Source organism: Oryx dammah, unplaced genomic scaffold, assembly GCF_014754425.2.
Source record: "Oryx dammah isolate SB20612 unplaced genomic scaffold, SCBI_Odam_1.1 HiC_scaffold_13, whole genome shotgun sequence".
In the NCBI taxonomy this organism is placed as follows: Eukaryota; Metazoa; Chordata; class Mammalia; order Artiodactyla; family Bovidae; genus Oryx; species Oryx dammah.
Genome location: NW_024070197.1, coordinates 27,054,626 through 27,076,600, shown reverse-complemented (window position 1 = coordinate 27,076,600; position 21,975 = coordinate 27,054,626).

Here is a 21,975-nt window from a genome sequence, read left to right as displayed (position 1 = left end):
CAGTTCAAAGAAAAAGGTGTTTGAAATAAACCCTTAAAAACATTTCAAATGCTGAAGAAAAAGAAAAAAAAAAAGCTGCTTTAGATATTTGAAGCCAGGATGACTTAATCTGGAGAGAAGACTTTTTGAATTCTACTTAAAAAATAGAAAAAGGATTGATGAGGCCTTGGAGGTGGCGGACCCCCATCAGGGCATGTGGACAGCCTTGCCCTGATTGTGAAGCCCAGTCCATCAGTAGCTCCTGGGCTGACCTGGGGCTTTTAACCTCCGTGGGCCTCCATTTGTCCAGCCATAAACTGGGGTTACTAATAGGCGTGTCCTCTCATCCCCCTGGTCCCTAAGGAAGTGTAATAGGATAATGGTCCTAATCCTATTGATGGAGAGTAACTGCCATTTTTGTGACCTCTGCCTTTAGAAGCCCGGCAGGTATCCTCCCAGAGGCCTTTGGGGACCCTCCCTTTTCTGGTGAGTTTCAGCATTCTTTCACTTTGTAAGAAGCATGCCTCTCTGTACCAAGTATGGTGGTATGTGATAGTCATCATGGAGAAAGCACCCCATCCCTCCCTCAGGTTGACTGCAGGTTGAAGGAAGGCAGGCATGGTAACAGACAATTATAGAGTAGTGTGAGGGAGCAAGCAAGGGATGTCATGGGAGCTCAACCTGGAGAGGCTTCCTGGAGGAAGTGACAACTATGCCCATTTCTGGCAGAAATGGCTGGGTGTCAAGGCTGGGAAGGGCATCTCAGTCAAGGGAACAGCATGTGCGAAGGTTGAGAGGAATGAGTTTGGAAGCTGTTGAAAAGACTCTTCTGGCAAAGGAATTGGGGTACAAAGGGCAGCCCGGAGACAGAGGATCCTGGAGCGGGAAACAGGAACTGCACCCCTGGGTGTTTAGGTAAGTCAGGAGCCAGATTCCTGGCACTAGACTTTGGCAGTTTGCAGCCGTGGGAGCTCCACAGCCATCCGCAACCCACAGTCCTTTGGTTTTTCTGATCCACCATTCTTAGCAGATGACTTCCCTCTTCAGGTTCATTTCCCCTGTAAGGAAAAAGGGTAGCGTGGGCATGGCATGGGCACGAGACAGGCTGTAGCAAAGCCTTTTCCAACAGGTGAAGGGGCATGGGCTTCTCTTGGGTGTGGGCTGTGGCCATTCCCTCCATGAGATTTGCAGTCATCTTGCATCCATACCCTATCAGGTATTTGCACCTTACCTTTTTGTTTTATGAAAAACCTAGGAGTTATAAGGGGTGGACAGGTGAACAGAAAAACACTTAGCACAGAAAAGAGTAAGAAATTTAGATATTTGCTGCAGTGAAAAATACAACCCAAGAGTCCCAAAAAAAAAAAAAAATCCCCCTTTGGTAAACCAAAGGATTCCTGGGGTATGACTATTGTCTTGGCATGCATGCAGCTTATTATTTGTCCCGGATTTTGCTTTTATTACTATTTTTAAACAAAGTGTCATAATTAACTGTTGCATTAAAATAACCCAGGAGGGCTGATGGACCTCCACTTGGTTCTGCTGGCTCCTGTCAAGGTCCCATCCAACTGTGTGTGAGATGCAAGTTTGGTTCAGGCTGAAAAATTACCAGGGATGATGTGTCCCTTTTCGCAGTTTGTTCCAGGCACAAGGTAATTGATGCTGCTTTCTAAAGTGCAGTGTGCAGGGTACTTGCTGATGGTGTGAAGCGCATGCAGCTTTGAGCACTGGGGTTCAGGGCCTCCTCCAGGTCTCTGGTGCTGAGAAGTGACTGATGCTGCCAGCCCTACTTGCTACCTGCGTTTAGCCAGTGTTGGGGCCCTCAGCGTGCAACAGGTCACTAGGATGCCAGTTGGCAGGATGTGTGTGAAGTGTAGAAAACCACAGGTTAGGTGTACATGAAAATACTGGTTCCATGTAGAAAATGCAGTCTCAGCACGTCTGCCATGGAACACAGAGTGCTCTTGCAATAGCGGTTTCGTCACTTATTGTCATTTATGTCCACAACTTATTTATTTCATTATTTGATAACATTTTTATTTTGAAAGAAGCACTTCTGTCAGCAGTGAGCTCCAAAAATGCATGTTTAATAAAAAATTAATTACTGGATTTCTGTTTCTTGGGAAAGTGATGAACGTGTAACTTACACAAAATGTTTATCAACATTTACCATCCATTGTTGTAAATGACCACATAAAAAATAGAGGAAAAACTTGACTTGCAAAACATAAGCATCTAATTTTAAAAATCAGTTATTTTAAGAAGGTTCTCTTCTAGATGATGAATTCACATATGAATCTGCCAGAGGTGGGTTTACAGACTCCTCTATAAAGCATGCTTTATATCAAATGACTGTTGTTTCCTAAATTTCACTAATATTTTTACTCCAAGTCTCATTTATGTGCAAAACTTGGTGTTCATAGTTAGAATATGTTGAGATTAAGTAGAAGAAAAACTGCAGCTAGTTCAAGGGTATCAATTTTATTAGTGTTATTTGATGCTTCACAAAGAAAATCAATTAATTCTAATAACTAGTTCAAATACTCACTTTCAATTCAGGAAATAACAATGAAGTTTCTGGAATTTCATTCTGAAGAAGGTGAAATACCTACTTTTTTAATATTAGCATAAAATTCACTTTTTAAAAAATGATCTTTTTAGTTTAACTTTGAGGATAAAGCAATTAGTTTTTGTAGTGATAAATACACATTTAAATTTTGGTGATACACATCTTCATGGTAAAGATAGTGTGATCACAAAATTAAGATACTTATGGAACAGAAATACGATTTGAATTTGCTTTGGTGCTCATATAATTCATAGTTCCCTCCAACTAAGCTGCAATATTAGATCAATTAGAATAATTAAGGAATGCCTTCCTGTGCCAAGATGCACTTTTTCTTTGCTGCTGATCTTCAGTTGTCATTCAGTCACTAAGCGGTGTCTGTCTCTTGGAGATCTCATGGACACTCCAGGCTCCCTTGTCCTCCACTGTCTCCCAGAGTTTGCTCAAATTCATGTTCATTGAGTCAGTAATGCTGTCTATCCTTCTCATCCTCTGCCACCTCCTTCTCCTCCTGCTCTCAATCTTTCCCAGCTTCAGGGTATTTTCCAATGAGTCAGCTCTATGCATTAGGTGGCCAAAGTATTGGAATTTCTATTCAGAGTTGATTTCCTTTAGAATTGACTGGTTTGACCTTGCAGTCCAAGGGACTCTCAAGAGTCTTCTCCAACACTGCAATTTGAAAGCATCAATTCTTTGTCACTCAGCCTTCTTTATGGTCCAACTCTTACATCCGTGCGTGACTACTGGTAAAACCATAGCTCTGACTATATGGACCTTTGTTGGCAAAGTGACAACTCTGCTTTTTAATACTCTATCTAGGTTTGTCATAGCTTTGCTTCCAGGGGGCAAGCATCTTTTAGTGTTGTGGCTGCAATCACTGTCCACAGGGATTTTGCAGCCCAAGAAAATAAAATCTGTCACTGCTTCGACTTTTTCTCCTTCTGTTTGCCATGAAGTGATGAGACCAGATGCCGTGATCTTAATTTTTTGAATGTTGAGTTTCAAGCCAGTTTTTCCACTTTCCTCTTCCACCCTCCTCAAGAGGCTCTTAGTTCCTCTTCACTTTCTGCCACTAGAGTGGTATCATCTGCATACTGGTTGCTGATATTTCACCCAGCAGTCTTGATTCCAGCTTGTGACCCCTCCAGCCTGGCATTTCACATGACGTCCTCTGCATAGAGATTAAATAAACAGGGTGATGATATGTAACCTTGTCCTACTCCTTTCCCGATTTTGAACTAGTCCCTTGTTCCATGTCTGGCTCTAACTGTAACTTTTTGACCTGCATACAGGTTTCTTAGGAAACAGGTAAAGTGGTCTGGTATTCCCATCTCTTTAAGAATTTTCCACAGTTTGTTGTGATCCACACAATCAAAGGCTTTAGCATAGTCAGTGAAGATGATGCTTTTCTGAAATTCCCTTGCTTTCTCCATGATCCAATGAATGTTGGCAATTTGATCTCTGGTTCCTCTGCCTTTTCTAAACCCAGCTTGTACATCTGGGAGTTCTCAGTTCACGTACTGCTGAAGCCTAACTTGAAGGATGTTGAGCATAACTTTACCAGCATGCAAATTGAGCACAAGTGTGGAGGAGTTTGAACATTCTTTGGCATTGACCTTTTCCAGTACCTGTGACCACTGCTAAGTTTTCCAAATTTGCTAGCATATTGAGTGCAGCACTTTAACAGCAGCATCTTTTAGGATTTTAAGTAGCTCAGCTGAAATTCTGTCATCAATAGGGATTTTTAAAGATTTTGTACCTTTGAAGAACTATTTTGTAAATCAACGTACATGTTTTGCAATGGTACTGACCTTTTATAAACAAATTTATAAAATTTGATTGCATTTTATTCAACATCAGTTAGATAATTTTACTCTAAGAATAGAATATTCAAAAAACTATTTTAAAGCTTTTAACCAAAGGTAATTTTTGAAAATATTGCTTGCAAACAGGACAATGAAATTTATCCTTAGAAGAGAAAGAAAAAAAAACCATGAACAAATTAAATGTTAAGAACTTAAAAATTATGAATTTTATTTTCAAAATTATTATTGCACTTTAGGATATCTTGATCTTTTGGAAAACTCTTTTGATGACATTTCCATTTTTAATTGCTTAAAGTTGCAGTCTTGGCAGAGGAAATGAAACTGAAAGCCTTATGATTTGGAATCATAAGTTAAGTGTAAGTTGCTCAGTCATGTCTGACTCTTTGTGACCCCTCTGTCCATGGGGATTATCCAGGCAAGAATAGTGGAGTGGGTTGCCATGCCCTCCTCCAGGGATCTTCCTGACCCAGGGATTGAACCGAGGTCTCCTGCATTGCAGGCAAATTCTTTACCAGCTGAGCTACCAAGGAAGCCTTTGGAATCATGAAGAAAACTAATTTAAATGATTTTCTCCTGAAAAAATATCTGTGGGAACAAGTACTTGGGAGGTAAAAAGACAATATCTGAGAAAATATGTGGGCTAAAATATGGGTTTCCCTGATAGCTCAGTTGGTAAAGAATCTGCATGCAATGCAGGAAACCCTGGTTTGATTCCTGGGTGGGGAAGATTTCTTCTGGAGAAGGGATAGGCTGACTACCAACTCAAGTATTCTTAGGCTTCCCTTGTGGCTTAGCTGGTAAAGAATCTGCCCGCAATGCGGGAGACCTAGGTTTGATCCCTGGGTTGGGAAGATCCCCTGGAGAAGGGAAAGGCTATCCACTCCAGTATTCTGGCCTAGAAAATTCATGGACTATATAGTCCATGGAGTCAAAAATATTTACAGATTTTAATATGAAAAATACAGCATTGGAGTATATGCTTGTAGAATTTGCTCTGAATTTACAAGGCATCTTAGTAACTTTAGAGAAAGTATTTTTCTCAAATAAAAATAATATTATAATCTACAGAGATGATTCAATTGAGAGTGTCAACAGTTTCAAAATTATTAACAGTAAAATGTAACTTCAGTGCATTTTGGTGTGTAATATTTCAGAAAACTTTAAAAATGCCACTATAAAGAAGATTATATGCAATTTTATGGAGCAAAAAGATTTAAAAATAAATCCATGTTTTAAAAAATGGTCTTTATGAAAATACCATGGGATAACAATATCAATATTAAAAATAAATATGACTAAAAGTACATTAAAATATATGAAGATATGCTAAATACCATTATTCTGCTAATGATATTGTTTAATATTCAGATAATAGATTGAACAAAAGAAATTATTTTCATTTTGCTTTAATGAACACAGATATGTATTTTATTTTTAATAGAAATGATTTCATCTTTGAAAACAGGTTTTAAATAAAACTGTTTTATATTCCATTAATATAAATAAAATCCATATATTAGTAAATAAGCTAATATTTTAAATTACCAAATTTTAATTATTCCTGACTTTTCCTCTGAAAAGTCTCCATATTTGTTGATAAATGTGTGGCCTCCTCATAATAGGAATAAAAACTGAAGAAATACTCAGCAAGAAAAGATCAAAATGAATCACAGAGTCGGAGAGCAGAGGCAGGAACAGGAAGGAAAACCATGGAAGCCCCGGGAGGAGGAAGAAGGGGACAGGAAGGGAGATGGGGAGCCCCAAGGGAGCCCTGGCATACAAACTGCTGAAGGAGTCCCTCCTGGGGATGCTGGTGTACTCCTGGGGGTGAGGGTGGGTATCAGGGAATGAACAGCAGCGAGTCTGAAAGTGGCCCCATGACATCACAATATAGGTCCCCCTAGTGGTAAGTACCCATCACCTTTTTTTGAAAGAAATAGTTTATCAGTTATAGAGGCAGTGCTGTCAATTATTGATCCCTCCATTCACTGACCCATCCATCTCTTACAGATTCACTCAGTCATTCATTAATTCTTTAATTAAATGAGCCAAGAAGCATTTGCTTAATTCTTACTATGTACCAAGCTCGTTAGGCACAGGTGAAGAATGCAATAAAGGGACCCAGAAGGCACATCTACTCAGAGGGGCTCATCAGGGGTGATGATCCAGATTCTTAAATAAAACTTCCTCCTGCTGCTCCTCCTCCATTTTCTCTTCTTCCCCCGCTGGAAATGCTGTATCCCCTGGCAGGGCTTTAGGTTGGAAAGCAAGACACTGCCCTTTGCTCTTGGTATTTTTAATAATAAAATAAGAACCATAATGCAGATCCCTAAGAATGATCATCTTTGCTCGCTCGGTGTTCTTTCCAACTGTTGTTTCATTCCTGTCTGGCCTCAGACAGTGTCCTGGAAAAACTTTTAGGACCCAGTAGCTGTTTCCTATTCCAGGTTCCTTGTGTGTTGTTTCTGGGCACAGTAACAAATCCAATTCAAGCAAATAATGCTGTCATCGGGATCTTGTGCAGGCATCGGAGGGGAGTTGGCCTGGCCAATGGAGTGCTATGTTTAAAATATCTTGAGATCTTCAGAAACATTTGTTTTTACTCAGAAGTGTTCATTTGATGTTTCCCTGACCCACGCACTTTCCCCATGGGCTTAAGCTCCCTTTTGTTAAAGAAACAGATGGGGAAAACCAGTTCAATTTGTGTTTGTTTTAGCATTTAAGACAGCTTACTGTGAGTTGCTAGAGTTTGGACATTGCAGATAGCAACACTTAATATTTAGTGGGCAGATAAGGGAACAGAATCACGTGGCCAGTTTGGAGGACTGAAAGGAGGGACCTGCCCAGTTCCACAGAATAAAGCCGTGGCGACACTGGAAGTGGAACACTGTGATTCTACCGTGGACTCCTTTCACTTGAGTGGGATGCTCTGAAGTAGACCACGGGGATCTCAAGTATCAGACAAATTTTGCCAACTGCTGTTGGTCCCATATGCCTCATATCTTATTTTTTCCCTTCCACTCTATTCAAATGGAAGTGCCCCCATACACAAGTCAGCACACAATGTAAGCTACCATTGTGTGATACAATTCCACCCAGGGACACCCAAGATCATTAGGGACTGCTCCAACCCACGGGCATGGCCACAGTCAGGGTCCTGGCAGGGAATGGACAGTATATCTGACATGCTAATTTAATGAAGAGAGTTTAATAGTGTTGATAGAGGAGAAAAGGTAAAGGGAACTGACAAAGGATAATGAAACATCTCAGAGAAATAAAGTGGCAAAAGGAAGAAGAGAAAATAAATCCCTTGTGAGACCTATGGCTGTGAAAGAGCTGTGCCTGTAGGCAGAGGGATATGGCCACTGTCAAAGCAATGGTGAAGCAGAGAGGGAGCTGAAACAACCAATACTTTGACCTCTGACCCCCTTCTGGATCTTCCCATTGGTCAAATCCATCTATGAGCTGGAGGAAAAGTGAATCCGTGTGATACAGTCTGTAGAAGCTAGTGTCCTGGGACACAGAGCCTGGTGGAGAAACTGCAGGATGATGTAGGAGTCTGCAGAATAGAATAAACAGAATAATCAGCACATCCCTTACTTTGGGTATACTCTCCTGACTCAGGCAATTACGATCTGTGTAAAACTCAGTGTGCTATTTCTCCCATTGGTGGCAGGAGTAGCAAAATATGCTCCACCTTTCAATATGGCAGGAGTATCTGGTGGCAAACTAGAAGTATTGTGGCTGAATCAGAACAGCCTAGACAGTCTAGACAAAGCCAGTAAGCCAATGAAGTGTGATTTCACATCGTACCACCACAGGCAGGATAATCCAGAAGTATTTATTTGAGTCTTTAAATTTAACATTTTTAGATATTTGAAAAAACAGAACTAGGAGTCAGAAAACCTGGGCTCCTGCTCCAGTTGGCTGTGGGTAATCCTCTCTAGGTGTTTTCTCATCTGTGAAATGAGGAAATGGGGTTAAAAGCTGGTTTAAATCTCTCTGGGCACTAACATTCAGCGCGTGCATACTGTTGATTGTCATATCCAACTCTTTGGAACCCCATGGACTGTAGCTCCACAGGCTCCTCTGTCCATGGGATTCTCCAGGCAAGAATACTGCAGTGGATATTGTCATGCCTTTCTCCAGAAGATTTTCCCAACCCAGGGACTGAACCCACATCTCTTATGTCTCCTACACTGGCAAGTGTGTTCTTTACCACTGGTCCCATCTGGGAAGACCAAACATTCAGTAGGTCTTTAAATCGAAACCAAAGACTACTAGGAGGAATGACAGGTTATACACGTGAATGTCTGAACCCACTCCTCAGACATGAGTGTTTGGAAAAGCAGGAGTAGGTTCTGAAATGCCTAGGCTGCTGGAAGAAGTTTGGCATCACATTGTCAGAGTCAGAAGGTGAGTAGGTGATTTATCCCCAAGAAGAGGGCTAGCTCGCATGCTTAACACACTAGACGCTCTCAGATGTCTCAGCTTGCTTCAGGGTCTTTCCTAGGCTAAGACTAACTGTAAAGATTCAGGCAAGTTCTTAACTCTGCTCTTCTCCACCCAGAGAACAGAGACATTTGAGTTTCCCTTCAGTTCAGTTCAGTTACTCAGTTGTGTCTGACTCTTTGCGACCCCACGAATCGCAGCACGCCAGGCCTCCCTGTCCATCACCAACTCCCGGAGTTCACTCAGACTCACGTCCATCAAGTCCGTGATGCCATCCAGCCATCTCATCCTCTGTCGTCCCCTTCTCCTCCTGCCCCCAATCCCTCCCAGCATCAGAGTCTTTTTCAATGAGTCAACTCTTCGCATGAGGTGGCCAAAGTACTGGAGTTTCAGCCTTAGCATCATTCCTTAGGTGCTCTTTTATCAAGAGAGATTGCTAATAAAATGCTTTTCCTATAGTTCCCTGTAACCTAGTCCCCAAGGGTATCAAAACCTGTAGGGTTTCCCGGGATCTCTTTTAACCACCATCACCCAAGTCAGTTAGACCTGCAGTAAAGAGGAGACCTGAGGACTGATGAGATTTAAAAAGACAGAGACAGTCACACGGTGGGGGTCTGTCTTGCCCACATGTAACAAATGTAGGGAATGAATAGCCTGGCTTGGCCCATCTCTTTACTTATGGCCGGGACTTGTAGCTTGCCCACTGGTCAGAATCAGCCCCAGAAAGTTGCACCGGTGCCATACTTGCCGCTTTGTACGTACAGCTTCAAAAGCAGCTCCAGTCACACATCCTAAGAGCAATCAAGATTCCTACACGGCACAGTTAATTGTTAACTACGATAACATATCTTGTTATCAGGTTTTCTTTAATGAATTCCTTAATAGATATCATTAGACGTTAAGTGCTACATTCCTTCCTCTAAGAAGAAACATTTAAAGAAACGAGACACACACAAGGTTTATGTCCCGAATCAGTGCTGGATGCCATCTCCAGTGACCATGAACCACACCGTGGAGTCATGTTCTCCCTCGTGATGTGCTCACATTTGCTTCTTTGGCTTCTGAGAATATGCGTCTTTGAGGATAGTATTTGAAGCGGCAATTAGATGTATATCCAAAAAAGGAGACGAAAGATTTTGACTTCCAAGGAAATCACTGGATCCTGTAAGAAACACACAGCCATAATGAGAAATAGATAAGTAATCTTAGTTTGCCAGCACCCTGGTAGGGAATTAAACTCACAACTTCCATGTTAATGACACTTTCACATTTAATTTCCTGTGAGCCACGCTGAAAATGCAGCCATTGAAAGGTGAATTTCACTAGAGCTGTCTTACTAAGTGAATGTGTGCGAGGCTGTACCTGTCAAAACAAGATTCTGGAAGCTCATTTAGAACTATAATTTGGGGTAGGAGGAGCAAAGGGGATTGATTGTACCCTGTAGGACTATCACTGTTTTCTGGATGCCATTGTTGCTATGAGTAATCGGTTATTCATTAGCACTAAGTATTAATTATTAATAAGAACTGTTTGAGAACCAGGAAGCTGCTGTCTGCTGTGTCCAGGCTGGGCCATTCTAGATCATTGGCTTAGTGGGTGATATGCTAACCATTAGTGCTTCCCTGGTGGCTTAGACGGTAAAGAGTCTGCCTGCAATGCAGGAGACCCAGATTCAATCCCTGGTCAGGAAGATCCCCTGGAGAAGGAAATGGCAACCCACTCCAGTATTCTTGCCTGGAGAATCCTATGGATGGAGAAGTGTGGCAACTAACACACATGCATTCTAAACATAAAGGCAGATGTGGACCTGGAGGCCAGGAACAGATCTGAAGTCCTATCGGGGGCCTCTTGTTACAGGGATCAGGGCTCCTGTGGCCTCCAGACAGCCTTGCATAAGTACACAGTATATCAACACCTCCATGAAGAGAGCAAAAGACACTTCATCTGTGGGAGAAGTGTGTCACACCTGCAACTCAAAGTCAAGTGTGCCCCAGAGATGGGCGGCCTGAGCATCACCTGGAAAATTATTAAAATGCAGCATCTCAGGCCCCATCCTGGACCTCCTGAAGAAGGTTCAGCATGTTTATGTAATCCAAGGTGATGGCCATGCACATTAAAGATTGAGGACCACTGCCCTAGCCTCTAGTAATTCTCCAAATCTGCTGCACACTAGAATCTTACTGGGAAGTTTGAAAAACCCCAACACAGAGCCTTTTACCCCAGGATAATAAAATAAATATCTTGGAGGTTGGAGCAAAGTGTTTGCATGATTTCAGAAGCTCTGGTGATTTTAACGGGTGGTCAACTCGGAGAACTTCTCATCAGGAAGACTGGGGCACTGGATTACCTTAAAACCGCTTGAGAACTTAGAGAACTCATGTTCTGGTCCTTGGAGTGGATTCAGGGCTGCCATATGGATGCAGGCGATCTGCATCAACCTGGACACCTTCCTTTGTCAGTCCCCTCTCCCTCCCCTCCAGACCCACAGCAGCTGTCCTCCTCCTAGAGCTCCCAGACACTCAAGGATCCTTGGCTGCCCTTTATTGGCCCAGCATTTCCCTGCTGCCTCCGTGCAGTCCACCCCCAGCTTTGGTTGATTCTTTTCCCCTCCAGGTGGGACCACCTGTTTAAGGCATCTCTGCTCTTAGGCAACGTCTGTGCTTTTCAAGGTTTCAGTTATCTGATGGAGGTAGAGGGGTTAGGTGGTAGGAGAGGCTGAGGAGCCTTGCTCTAAATCCTCATGCACTTTTAACAGCAGTCTCTGAAGACTAGAACCCTACTAGTCTTTTGCATTTAGAGAGAGTCCATTTCTTATCTCTAAGCTGATGCTGCTAATACTTACCTTACACTGTTTATTAAGTTCTAAATCACTTATTACATAGTTTTTTTAATTTCCTTCTCCTCTTTACTATGTAATCAGGCCAGAAAGAAAACCATTATCGTGGAGGTCAGGATAAGGTCAGGGGTACCTACGGGAAGACAGAATAAGTGGAGACTATGGATTTGTGATTGAACATTCTCCCCACCTTTTAAAGAGATTACTGCTTGTTCCCCCCACATCCTTTCTCCCTTCTTTCATGGTAAGATCATCTCTCTACTGGGCACATTTGTTGCTGAGAATAAGGACTGCATTTCCCAGTTTCCCTTGAAGCCAAATACAAACAGGTGACTAAGTGCACACGGTGGGCTCCCAGAACCCCCCTTGAGAGGTCCCTTGCGCATCCTGCTGCGTTTCTTCTTTGTTCCTTCCTTCATCCTCTGCTTGGAATAAAGGTGCAGCCATCTTGGGCCAGGAAGAGGGGGCCCACTGCTTAGGATGGTAGAGCAGTTGAGTTGGAAAGGACTGGAGTTCTTAAGATGTTTGAGATACAGAGTCTTGCGCATATTCCATTTGTACTTTGTTTATGTGAACATGAAATGAACTTCCTTCTTGTAGGTGACAACTGTTTTGACCTGACACTTGCAACCAAACCTAATCCCAACTGGTGTATCACCTAAAGCATCTTCTGCGTTGGTTAAATTCCGCTTCTGAAGATTTGTTTCTTTGAATGTTTAACTTTATTCTCTAGTCAGGAAAGACTAGATAAAATGTAGATGCCGCAGGGTGGGCTCACAGCTTAAATCTTTACAAGCAATGTTCTTAGCAGGTTTTCCAGCCTTGGAAAAGGTGGTGGTGGACAGCACCAGGGGACTGAAAATCAAGAGAGAAGAGCTGAAGAAAATCTACTCTTTTGACGTTCTTAACATTCTGCCAACTGTTCTTTGGGACAGCTTGTCTTGGGGCCTTGAGAGTATAAGTTGATTTATTTGGGATACTGTTGCTTTTTTTTTCCCTAAATTTTTAAATTATGAAAATTTGCTAAAATGTAAACTGAAAAACTTTTATAATACATACCCATCCACTCATCATCTATATTCAGCTGTGAACATTTGAATGGATTTTCTTTGTCACAGTCCATCTATCTGTTCTTCCTTTTGCCCATCCAAGACTTTATCCTTTTTGGTCAACTGATGTCAAAGTAATTTGCAGGCACCAGTACCCTCTCTCTTGAATAATTTCCTGCTTTCTATACAGTCTGTTCATTTTTACAACTTCTCTGCTTCTGTTCAAGCCTATATCCCTGCAAGGAAGGAGAGCAGGAGGTTGAGGGCTAAAATTTATGACTCACAGATCTGCATAGGGTTCATCTTTCCTCTTCCAGCACCTAAGTTCCCAGGCAGTTAATGGAAGTAGATACCAAAGCCAGACAGAGCTGCGTTGTCCTCTGGAGAGATCTTGCCTCCTCATTCTCTGTTCTAACAGTTGCCCTGAGATGGTTCTGTAGATTTCCTCGAGCCCTACAGCTCTCTCCCTTCTCCCCTTACTCCTACCATTTGCCCCAAGGTACAAAGATCAATCCTCTTTTGCTGGAATCATATCCATTCTTCTTTTCAACTAGCTTTTCCTCCACTAGCTTAAGCCTGCCTCCCTGTGTCCCATCCTTAGGGCATTTGTCCACCTGTTCTGTGCTCGTCATCTACCAAGACCACTCTAGAAAACCAGCTCACCTCCCCTTCACTCACACATCTTACGTTGACTCTGCCTCCTTTCTTGGGCTTCCTGGAGCTGCAGCTCAGCCTTCCTCAGAGCCTCAGTCTTCTGAGCTTCATTCCTCCCAGTCTCTGGAAACCCCAGGACATCAGACCTCCTGGAGCTGAAGAGGGAGTGAGGAGTTCTGAGTTAGGTCCTTGAATTTTTCAGTAACAAAACAGATACCTTAGAGGGTTCTGTTTGATCACAGCCACAGCTGGTTGAGAACTGGCAAAGTGCCAGGGGTCATGAAAGCACTTTACCATGTGTATCACTTCATTTTATCCCTCCAGCAATACTTTGAAGTAGGTACTTTTATTTCTCTTCCTGTTATGAGTGAGGAAACTGAGGTTCAGAGACGTTAAGTGACTGGTCCATGCTTACACAGCTGATGGAAGTTTTCTAGAAGTATTTTTTGTATCAGGGAAGCTCAGATTGGAAAGAATGATTTTTGTGGGGAATTTAATAGAACTACAGTTACATTTATATTTTCATGTTGCTGTGTTTTTATTTCTCAAGGCAGTGTTTTTCCAACCAAACCTTCAGACCCTAGGCGCTCACAAACATTCTTACATTTTACTACATTTTCTTTGAAAATGCTCCATGCATTCTTCCAGTTGAGAAACACTGGCTTGGAGTCCAGGGTGGGGTGGGTCTGTCCCTCCCAGTCTGTCCTTTCCTTATTGTCATGCCCTGCCCCCTGCACCCTCCCAGACCGTAATGCAGGCCATACGTAGCTCTGTGCCCAGAACATGGTGTCTCAGTCCATGGGCAGTAGTTTTCTTATCCATCTCATCTGCACTTTGGGCTGGAAGAGGAGCCAAGGAAGGGGCAAGGACTCCGGGAAGGGGAGAGGGGGCCAGGCTCTGCTCCAGGCAGGGGAAAGGCTCAAAGCAGGGCCCAGAGGCAAAACTTGGCTGGAACTTCCGAAACAGTGTCACCTGAGCCTGAGCAGGAAAGCAGCAGAGGAAGGGCCGTGGGCAGCTTCTCTGAGGAGACTTGAGCACCAGGCTGGGGAGGCTGGATGGCGCTGGGGGCAGTGGGGAACCCGCGAAGAAACAGATGGGGAGGACCTGCTAGAGTTCCTGCCTCCGGGGACATCTCCGAGGCCCTTGGCAAAGGCTAGTACGGCAGCTTCCGAGCTGGGAGCAGGTGAGGCGAGGCGAGGACCTGAGCAGCCTGGAGCCTGTCCTACCCAGGCTTCCGGGGAGCGACTGGGAGAACCTGCTTCTGGGTCTCTGCTTCAGCCCCAGGAAGGCAAACCTGAGCGCTGGAGATGGCTCAGCTCTCAGACCCGAAATATAGTTTTTAGCCATTCTCCTGAAAGAAAAAAATTGTTTAATTCTACTTCTTGAGTTGCCCTTTGCTTCAGTGCAGCCTAAGCTGGAGAGAGGGAAAATAACTATTAACCCAGAGAAGCAAGATCAGGGAAACGCAGTGAATGTGTTTCCCATAAGCACTGAGGCCCTCTTCCTCGCTGCTCTTGCCCACACGGGGAGACCAAGAGCAGCTGGGTCGCCCTGCTCTAGTGACCACACCAGCCTTCCTGGGCATGTTCATGTCCAGCTCATGTGCAGCCCCCCGGAAGGCTCATCCCCACGTTCCTGCCCAGCCTCAGCAGCCCCTCGTTATGTCAGCACTGTGTACATTCCTGCCTCCCCAGGATCCTGAATAAAGCCAGCAGAGGAGGGGTGCACTGGGAGAGCAAACTTTCTTGTGTGGACAAAAGAAAGATAAGGAGACAGGGACTCAGAGGCAGGTTGGGGACTAAGTTGGTCCCCAAGCCCCTTGGCGTGACCGAGCCCCAGCACAGCTGTGACACTAGCAGCCGGCATCTGAGGCACAATAATAATTCTTCAGATCAAAGCAGCTCCGTCTTTAGACAATTATAGTAAAATTGAAGCTCTCCTCTAAAAGAAACACATGCTCTTGTTGTGTTTCCCCCTCCCCCTCCTTGTTTTATTCTTTATGAACAAATTGGTTTCCAGGGCTATAGAAAGAACCGATTGGAAGCTTAAACTCTCACTGTCTGCCCAGGGGTGGATTTGCAGGGGTGGACATGGAACATCTGAAAGCTGATTTTTTTTTTTTTAAATTGATATCCAAGAATAAAAGAGAGAATGGTAGGAGAAGCTGATCAGGAATGAATAAAGTCTCCTTTTAAGCTGAAATAACCCCCTCCCCCATCTTCCCTCCAGAAAAGCTGGACTGTAATTGCTTGCAATCACTCGGCACAAATTGTCTGCTCGTATTTGCTTTTTAATTTTGTATAATCTGGTCCATTTCGCCTCTCTCTGCCTTTGAGCTTAACCTCTCTCTTTCTCTCTCTCTTCCTCTTATTCCTTCTCTCTTGCTCTCTCTCTTTAATTCTTCAGGCTGTTCAAAAAATTAGTAATAATTCCCAAGGATATTTGATGGCTTTTACCAAGCAAAGGCACTCAGGGAAAAGAAAACACACACACACACACACCCACACACACACCCCCTCTGAATGGAATGGATCTGGGCTGCATCTACTTAAATGTTCATTTGTGCATCCAAAGTATTGTTTATTTTAATGCATTAATATTATTTCTAAAGGCATGGTAGGCATTTTAATAAAGAAATGGACCCCAAAGTGAGCCAAAAAAAAAAAGAACAAGGGAGGTGTTTTCTCAGAGTAACTGCGCAACGTTTTTCTCTGTTTTTTTAAACAGGTTATGTCTGCTCGCCCCACACATTCCCACTGATTCTTGCTCTAATGCACATGCCTTCTGTGGAGCACACTGCACCAGCCATCCTGCCTTCCCCAGCCAGTGCTTGACCTTGTTCTCTTGTCCGTGCTTTACTTATATTTGTTGCTGTTTAGTTGCTAAGTCATGCTTTACTTATATTTGTTGCTGTTTAGTTGCTAAGTCGTGTCTGGCTCTTTTTCGACCCCATGGGCTGTAGCACTCCAGGCTCCTCTGTCCATGGGATTCCCCAGGCAAGAATACTGGTATAGGTTGCCAATTCCTTCTCCAGGGCAATCTTCCCATCCCAGGGATCGAACCCACATCTCCTGCATTGGCAGGTGGGTTCTTTACCACTGAGTCACTAGGGAAACCTGGTACTTTACCCATATAGGGACCAGCGAATCTGGAAGGAGACACATCAGTTAGTGTTGATCACTTTCCAGCTACATGAAACATGATAGGGAAGTGAGGAGGGCGTTTAGGTGGAGAAAAGTTCAGTGGAAGAGTCCTCAATGGGCAGAGAAAGGAAGAAAAAGGGAAAAGATGTGGGTGTAAAGAGAAAGCCAACAAAACCACAAAATTAAATGCACAAGTTACACTGGAAGTGGACATAACAGACTCAAGTATATTGTACCAGCACCATAGGCCCTGGTCTTCTGAAAGAGAAATGAGATGCCAAGAGCAAGAACATCAACAGGATCATGATTGAGAGTTTGATTTCTATCGTCTGATCCTTAGTGTATGTTGTTTACAGCTTACTTAACTTCTCTGTCCTTCCATTTCCTTTTCTGTAAAATTGGGATGGTAGTATATCCTTTCTTATGGGGTTGCTTGCAATACATAACACATGTAAACTACATGGCAGGTACTTGGCCTTTTTAAGTGCTCAGTAAATACTATCGTTATTATTTTAGTTTAATAACAAATGATTTAAAATACCAGCCAGGACTTATTCACAAGAGCAGATGGTATGAGTATTATGGAATAAGGAGTTTATTATAGACACCAGAAACTTGCACAATTGTAGAAGGAAATAAGAGCTGGAAGGAAAGTTGGAAAAAAAGAGAAAAGTCACTGACCCATTTCTTTCACTAGAGAATTGTATCGAATGTTTAAAATATTGACACCAGTCCTACATAGTTTCATCCAGAAAGGAGAAAACACTTCTCAATTCATTTTATGAAATTAATATTCCCCCAATACCAAGACCAGACTTACACAGCATAAAAAAGAAGAAAAACTGCAGACACATATCCCTCATATCATAGATGTAAAAGTCTTTAATAAAATATTAGCAAAAAGAATTTAGTAATATATAAAAACAGCTATATACTATGACCAAGCAGAGTTTATCCTAGGCATGCAAATCTGGTTAAATATTCAAAAATCGAACAATATATTCTACCATATCAACAAGAAAATCGCATGATCATGATCATAAAATTTAATATCCTTTCATGATAAAAACTCTGAGAAAAATAGGAATAGAGTGAAACTTATTCAAATTTTAAAAAGTGCCTACAAAAACCTACAACTAATATTATACTAAAGGATGAAGGACTGATTGCTTTCTCCCAAGTTTAGGAAAAAGACAAGGATACCTACTCTCACCACTCACTTTCCCTACATTGTTAGAAGTTCTGGTCAGTGCAAACACCAAAAAAGGAAACAAGACTCTAAGACTGGAAAGGAATAAAATGTTCTTAATTTGCAGAAGACGAGATTGTCAACATAGACAATCCCAAGAACTCTACAGTAAACAAACAAACAAACAAACAAATTCCCTAAATAAATGAGTTCAGCAAAGTCACAGAATGCAAGATAAACATACAAAAACCAACTCCATCTTTATATACTAGTACTGAACACAAAAAATAAAAATTAAAAGTACAATGCCATTTATCATAGCTTTAAAAAATGAATACTTAGGTATAAATCTAACAGAATATGCAGGAATTGTATGTTGAAAATTGCAATATGCTGATGAGAGAAATCAAAGAAGGTCTTAATAAATGGAGAGAAAATACCATGATCATGGTTTGGAACACTCACCATTGTAAAGATATCAGTTTTCCTTAAATTGATGTATGAGTTCAACGTAATTCCTGTAAAAATTCCAGCAAGATTTTTCTTTATAAATTTAACCAAGATTATTTAAACATTTATATGGAAATTCAAAGGAACTGGAATAGCTACAACCATTTCAAAAAAGAAGAATGAAATGGGAGGAAATCAATCTACCCAATTTAAAGACTTATTTGGCCACAGTAATCAGTATGGTGTTGTCACACAGATCAATGGAGAAAATAGAGAACTCAGAAACAGACCCACACAAATATGTCTGAATGATTTTTGACAAAGATATAAAAGCAATTCAATGGAGGAAAGATAGCCTTACAGCAAATGTTGCTGGCACAATTGGATACCCATGGGCAAACAGAAACGAACTGCAACCCAAGTTCACACTGTATACAAAAATTAACTCAAAATGGATCCTAGAGACTTAATGTAAATCATAGAATGATAAAAACTTGTACAAAAAAAATTGGAGAATCTTCAGGATCTAGGTCGAGGCAAAGATTTCTAGACTTGATATCAATAGCCCAATCCATTTAAGGAAAACTTAATAACTGGTTCAACAAAATTGAAACCTTTTGCTCTGTGAAAGGTCTTAGGATGATGAAAAAGGCAAGCTGCAGACTGGGAGAAAATATTTGCAAACTGTGTATCCAGCAAAAGACTAATTTCTAAACTATGTTAAGAACTCTTAAAGAACTCTTGAGAACTCAGATTCTTTACTGTCTGAGCCACCAGGGAAGCCCAAGAACACTTAAAACTCAACATAGAAAAACAAACAATCCAATTAGAAAATGGGCAGAAGACGCAAAGAGACATTTCACCAAAGATGATAGGCAGATGAGAAATAAGCAGTTGGAAATATGTTCAACATCACGAACTATTTGGGAAATATACATGAAAGCCACAATGGGATATCATTATGCATATATTAGGTTGATAAAGTAAAACATAGTGTCAACACCAAATGCTAGCAAGGATGCAGAGAAATCCAATTCCTCATACATTGCTGCTAGGAATGTAAAATGATAAAACTGCTCTAGAAAACAGTTTGGTAGTTTCTTAACTTAAAAACGAAGCATGCAGTTAAACAACCCAACAGTGGTACTCCTAGACACTTATATCAGAGAAATGAAAAAGGATGTTACACAAAAACCTGTCCATGAATGTTTGTATTAATAACAACTTTATTTGTAACAGTGAAAAACTGAAAACAACCCAGATGGTCTTCAGTGGGTGAATTGTTAAACAACAGTGGTACAGCCATACTATGGAATATCATTCAACAATAAAAACGGAAGAGACCATTGATATAACCCAACAACCTGGGTGTATCACCAGAAAATTTCACTGAGTAGAAAAAGCCAGTCCCCAAAAGTTACATGCTGTGTGATTTCATTTATGCAACATTCTCAAATTGAGAAAAAGTGTAGAAATGGGTAACAGATTAGTTGCCAAAGATCAGGGAGAGAATGGAGATTGGAAGAAAGTAACTGTGACTATAAAAGGGCAATTGGAGAGAGCCCTGTGGGGATGGAAATGTTCTGTATCTTGACTCTATTGATGTCATAGCCTAATTGTGATGGCGGACTGTAGTTCTGGAAGATGGTATCATTGGAGGAAACTAGGAAAAAGGTACACAGGATCTTATTATTCCCTAAAATGCACATGAATTTACAATTATCTCCAAAAATTTAATTAAAAAAATAAAGCAGCCAGGAGCTCAGTGCATCCAGTGACTCCAGAACTTTTCCACACTCCATTTGTTTGTTGTTCAATCGCTCAGTTGTGTCTGACTCTTTGGGACCCCGTGGACTACCGCACATCAGGCTCCTCTGTCCTCCCCCAACTCCTGGAGTTTGTTCCCATTCATGTCCTTTGAATTGGTGATGCCATCCAACCATCTCATCCTCTGCCGCCCCGTTCTCCTTTTGCCTTCAGTCTTTCCCAGCATCAGGAGCAGAAGAAGGTAATGCAGAATATTGAAACAGAGGTGACAAGCATAACAACAACAACAAAACAAACAAACAAACAAAAAACGAGAGAGTCAGAAGAGAAACTCCAAGTTCAGGTGGTGCATGTCTTAGGCACCATGTAACCGGCTGGGCTGAACATGTCTATATAAAAGGAAGCGAGAAATAAAGAAGGGAGATCATGAGAAAGAAGAGGAGGATGGAAAGAGGAAGGAAGAGAAAATTTTTTAAGGATAGTTCTTTTTAGTTGACTAAAGAGGGGACGGGAGAAGGCAATGGCACCCCACTCCAGTACTCCTGCCTGGAAAACCCATGGACGGAGGAGCCTGGTGGGCTGCAGTCCCTGGGGTCGCTGAGGGTCAGACACGACTGAGCGACTTCACTTTCACTTTTCACTTTCATGCATTGGAGAAGCAAATGGCAACCCACTCCAGTGTTCTTGCCTGGAGAATCCCAGGGACGGGGGAGCCTGGTGGGCTGCCGTCTATGGGGTCACACAGAGTCGGACACGACTGAAGTGACTTAGCAAAGAGGGGACAGAAAAATCAAAATGAATAACCTTTACCATAATAGGTGACTGTTATGGGATGTTGTTGTTGTTGTTGAGTTGCTAAGTTGTGTCTGACTCTTTGTGACCCCATGAACCGCAGTGCACCAGGCTTCCCAGTCCTTTACTATCTCCCAGCATTTGCTCAAACTCATGTCCATTGTGTTGGTGATGCCATCCAACCATCTTGTCTTCTGTTGCCCCCTTCTCCTCCTACCTTCAGTCTTTCTCAGCATCAGGGTCTTTTCCAGTGAGTCAACTCTTTGCATCAGGTGGCCAAAGTATTGGACCTTCAGCTTCAGCATCAGTCCTTCAAAAGAATATTCAGGGTTGATTTCCTTCAGAATTGATTGGTTTGATCTCCTTGCTGTCCAAGGGACTTTCAAGAGTCTTCTCCAGAGCCATAGTTCAAAAGCATCAATTCTTTGGCACTCAGCTGTCTTTGTGGTACAACTCTCACATCCATACATGACTGGAAAGGCCATAGCTTTGACTAAAGAGAACTTGTTGGCAAAGTAATGTCTCTTGTGGGTAAAGGTTGTGAAATCAGCTCATAGAAAGTCACAGAAGAATCTTCTAAACAACTGAGTTTAAGCTATCTTTAGCTAGTATTACCATCTCCCTAGCAGGAGCCAGGGGGAAAAAATACTGTAGCCACGTGCCCCTGAGCAAGGCTGTGTCCTAAGAACTTGCTGTGCATTATCTCATTTAGGCATCACCATGAAGCAGGTATTTTCCTCTTATTTTAAAGGTGACTGAATGAGGTTCAGAGAAGTTAGGTAGCTTGCCCAAGGTCATTCTGCTAATATATAGCAGATCCACATGGAAGGAAGCATTCCAGCTCCCACAAGGCAATCAAAGCCAGGCATTTCAGGGCTGCCACTGGTGGGGGAAACATTTCCTGAAAGGAAAGGCCAGACCTCATTGTTCTCCATATCTGGTGTCCAGGATTTCCATTCCCACTGGGGTCTCTGTCATTACCTCGTGGCCTAGCAGGCTTAGTTCAAGGCAGATGCTCCCCTATGGAAGAAAACTGTCGTTGCCTCAGTTAAAATCTTCCAAAAATTGCAGAGGACTATATCTGCTATGAGGAGAGGGTGCAGGAAAGGGAGAGGAGTGAGTCTTCCAGTCTTCCCAGAAACATGAGGTTCAGCCACCCTCTGTATGTGGTGAATACACCCCTCCATTTCTAACCCAGAGCAACCAGTGGATTCCCTTCCTCCTGAATGTTCTCTCCTAAAGATCTCTGTCTGATCCTAAAGCCCAGAGTCC